The sequence below is a fragment of the Oncorhynchus mykiss genome, chromosome 9 (genome assembly GCF_057628025.1).
Source record: "Oncorhynchus mykiss isolate SJ-2025 chromosome 9, ASM5762802v1, whole genome shotgun sequence".
Classification (NCBI taxonomy): Eukaryota; Metazoa; Chordata; class Actinopteri; order Salmoniformes; family Salmonidae; genus Oncorhynchus; species Oncorhynchus mykiss.
In genome coordinates this window covers 68963561-68968326 of record NC_143030.1, presented here as the reverse complement: position 1 = coordinate 68968326, position 4766 = coordinate 68963561, and positions in this window count along the sequence as shown.

The following is a 4766-nucleotide window of genomic DNA, read 5'->3' as shown; positions in this document are numbered from 1 at the left end:
CATTGCATTGTATTGTGCTTTATTTCAATAAGAGCAGACGTTAACTTACAAAAGGACATGCAACCTTAAACTGTAGGAGATGAACTGTAAATGTAGCAGGATAGCTTCTGGTAAACCCTTATGTCAGGAGGAAAAATATAACATTTTGTTAACATTATTTCAGAGGTCTTCCCCTGTCACACTCTGACACTTTGCTGGCTAAGTCAATATTGTACAAGTTAAGTGAATGAGCAAACGAGATGGTTTGTTATCTTCATTTTACTGTCCTGATTTATAACTAAGCTGTGATTATGAAGATGAAGCCTACAATCAAGATGAGTATTTCTCAATGATTATGCTATTGTAACATGGATGATAACCAATGGCCATAATGGTATCCAATGTTTCTTTATCAAGGACAGGTTAACCCTGGCTAAAGGTTTGGAGTGACATTTCAAAACCAGTTTAAACTGCTTGTTGGCTGTTTTTAAGTGTCTGACCACTGGGCATAGACGTCAATTCAACGTCTATTCCAGGTTGATTAAACTTAATTTTATTGAAAGGATGTGGAAATGTTTTTGGTTCAACCAGTGTGTGGCCAGTGGGTGACGAATGATACAAGCTGTGGCTTACGTGGCAGTGCATCGTCAGGATAATTAGTAGGTGTGTTTCTTCAGGCTGATAAAAGGTCATAAAGTAATTGCAGATAGAGGTGAAAGAAAGCAGGCGCCTCACTTCAAAGCTTTTCCAATATTTCCTCTTGAGTAAAGAAAAAATGTCAGTGATATCTTCCCCACTATTAATGCCTTTTATGATGGGTTACGGACTAGGCATTTCATCATAGGTGGACTCAACCAACTCTTTTTTTCCAGCATGTTGTATGTAGCCTATCGCTGCCCCTTCCCCCTTTCCCTCCATTTCTCATAATAGGCCTACTATGAGTTTGTTATTGTGGTCCAATTTTTTGGAGTAGTGTTATCTTACAGGCATGTTCAGGAGCATGGAACAGCGACAATTCAATATAGGCCTTCAAACTCAGTGCCTCTTTGCTTGACATCATGGGAAAATGTAAAGAAATCAGCCAAGAACTCAGATAAACAATTGTAGACTTCCACAAGTCTGGTTCATCCTTGGGAGCAATTTCCAAACACCTGAAGGTACTACGTTCATCTGTACAAACAATAGTATGCAAGTATAAACACCATGGGACCACGCAGCCGTCATACCGCTCAGGAAGGAGAAGCGGTCTGTCTCCTAGAGATGAAGGTACTTTGGTGCGAAAAGTGCAAATCAATCCCAGAACAACAGCAAAGGACCTTGTGAAGATGCTGGAGGAAACAGGTACAAAAGTATCTATATCCACAGTAAAATGAGTCCTATATCGACAACCTGAAAGGCCGCTCAGCAAGGAAGAAGAGACTGCTCCAAAACTGCCATAAAAAAGCCAGACTACGGTTTGCAACTGCACATGGGGACAAAGATTGTACTTTTTGGAAAATGTCCTCTGGTCTGATGAAACAAAAATAAAACTCTTTGGCCATAATGACCATTGTTATGTTTGGAGGAAGAAGTGGGAGGCTTGCAAGCCAAAGAACAACATCCCAACCGTGAAGCACGGGGGTGGCAGCATCATGTCGTGGGGGTGCTTTGCTGCAGGAGGGACTGGTGAACTTCACAAAATAGATGGCATCATGAGGCAGAAAAGTTGTGGCAAAATCGCGTAAGGATAACAAAGTCAAGGTATTGGAGTGACCATCACAATGTCCTGGCCTCAATACTATAGAATATTTGTCGGCAGAACTGAAAAGGTGTGTGCGAGCAAGGAGGCCTACATCCTGATTCAGTTACACCAGCTCTGTCAGAAGGAATGAGTCAAAATTCACCCAACTTATTGTAGGAAGCTTGTAGAAGGGTTCCCGAAACGTTTGATCCAAGTTAAACAATTTAAAGACAATGCTACCAAATACTATTTGAGTGTATGTAAACTTCTGTCCGACTGGTAATGTGATGAAAGAATTAAAAACTCAAATAAATCACTCTCTACTATTATTCTGACATTTCACATTCTTAAAATAAAGTGGTGATCCTAACTGACCTTAGACAGGAAATTCTTACTAGGATTAAATGTCAGGAATTGTGAAAAACTGAGTATAAATGTATTTGGCTAAGGTGTATGTAAACCTCTGACTTCAACTGTATCTATTCATAATTTTTCTGACAAGTCTCTTGAAGCCTCAAGAAGACCAGTTGTAAAGCAAGCGTTCAATTCAATGGGCTCAATCTGTGTAGGGTAGGAGTCAGCAAGGCGGCCCGCAGGCCAAAACCGGCTTGCGAGTTATTTTATTTGGGCCCCAGAAGATTTGAGTAAAAAAAATGTTTTACTGAGTTAGAGTTCATAGAATGAAATCAGTCAAATAAATTAATTAGGCCAATGCATACATTTCACATGACTGGGCAGGGGTGCTGCCATGGGTGGGCCTGGGAGGCTTTAGGCTCACCCACTTGGGAGTTAGGCCAACTCACTGGGGAGCCAGGACCAGCCAATCAGAATTAGTTTTTCCCCACAAAAGGGCTTTATTGCAGACAGAAATACTCCTCAGGATCATCATCTGTTCGGGTGGCGCAGGTGAAGAAGCCGGATGTGGAGATCCTGGGTTGACGTGGTTACACTTGGTCTGCGGGTGTGATGCCGGTTGGCATACTGACAAATTCTCTAAAATGACATTGGAGGCGGCTTATGGTAGAGAAATTAGCATTCAATTCTCTGGCAACAGCTCTGTTCAACATTCCTGCAGTTAGCATGGCTCAAAACTTGAGACATCTGTGGCATCGTGATTTGTGACAAAACTGCACATTTTAGAGTGGCCTTTTATTGTCACAGTACAAGGTGCACCTGTGTAATGATCATTCTGTTTAATCAGTTTCTTGATATGCCACACCTGTTAGGTAGATGTATTATCTTGCCAAAAGAGAAATGCTCACTAATAGGGATGTAAACAAATTTGTGCAGAAAATTGAAGAGAAATAAGCATTTTGTGCTTATGGAAAATGTCTAGGATCTTTTATTTCAGCTCATGAAACATGGAACTTTCCACTAGATGTTGGAACATTTCTGCATTGATTAGCTTCCATTCAGCCACAAGAGCAATAGTGAGGTCAGACACTGATGTTGGGTGATTAGGCCTGGCTAGCAGTCGGCGTTCCAATTCATCCCAAAGGTGTTTGATGGGGTTGAGGTCAGGGCTCTGTGTAAGCCAGTCAAGTTCTTCCACACCAATCTTGACAACTACTTCTGTATGGACCTCGCTTTGTGCATGGTGGTATTGTTATGCTGAAACAGTTCAGCGCTTTCCCCAAACTGTTGCCACAAAGTTGGAAGTACAGAATTGTATACAATGTCATTGTACACTGTAGTGTTAAGATTTCCCTTTACTGGAACTATTGGGCCTAGCCCGAACCATGAACAACAGCCCCAGACCATTATTCCTCCTCCACCAAACTTTACAGTTGGCACTATGTATCAGGGCCGGTAGCGTTCTCCTGGCATCCGCCAAACTCAGATTCATCAGTCGGATTGCCAGATGGAAAAGCATGCTTCATCACTCATGAGAACAGGTTTCTGCTGCTCCAGAGTCCAATGGCAGTGAGCTTTACACCACTCCAGCCAACGTATGGCATTGCGCATGGTGATCTTAGGCTTGTTTCATGAAGCTCCTATTTCATGAAGCTCCCGACGAACAGTTCTTGTGCTGACATTGCTTCCACAGGTAGTTTGGAACTTGGTAGTAAGTGTTGCAACCGAGGACAGACGATTTTTACACGCTACGCGCTTCAGCACTCGGTGATCCTGTTCTGTTAGCTTATGTGTCCTACCACTTCGCGGCTGAGCCGATGTTGCTCTTAGCCATTTCCACTTCACAATAACAGCCCTTACAGTTGACCGTGGTCAGACCTAGCAGGGCAGAAATTTGACAAACTGACTTGTTAGAAAGGTTGCATCCTGTGATGGTGCCACGTTGAAAGTCACTAAGCTCTTCAGTATGGGCCATTCAACTGCCAATGTTTGTCTATGGAGATTGCATGGCTGTGTGCTCAATTTTATACACCTGTCAGCAACGGGGACCAATCCACTCCGATGAAAAGTGAATGATAGGCCTAAAACCTACACTAGGGGTGTAGGCCAAGTTGCCTGTCCCTGGTGTCGGGTGTAAACCTATCATCTGAAGTCTGTGGTGCAATTGCACCATCTATTGGATACAATGTGCGTATAAAACCTGGATTTAACTTCACATTATAGTAGGCTTAGGTTAACAGTTTTAGGCTGACGGGCTGACGAGGATGAAATATCAAATTTATCATAAATTATATTTTTTATTTAATACACATAAATGCATGAATGCTAATTGAAAATAAATAAAACTAAAGCCAACACAATTCCTAATAGCATATTTAGCTGTGGATATATCACACAAAAGACAAACCAAGAGATTCATTACAGTAGTAGGCTACCAAAATCACCATCTAAATAGAATTAAGTGAGTTTTGATGATGATTTGTTGTTACAATGTAGTAAATCCTGCAGCTTAGTCTCCCCTTCAGCCTGTGTAAGGATCAGATGTGTTCCTTTATTTTAACATTAAGGCTGTTTGATTTGGTTTTAAAAAAATGTGGTAATTTGGTCGTTATAAAAAAATATTTGGGGGAGTCTGTTTTTGGTGGAGTCTTGTTTCCATTCTGAACAGTAGAATGCGGGATGCAGATTCAATTCTGCAATTGCCAATATAACC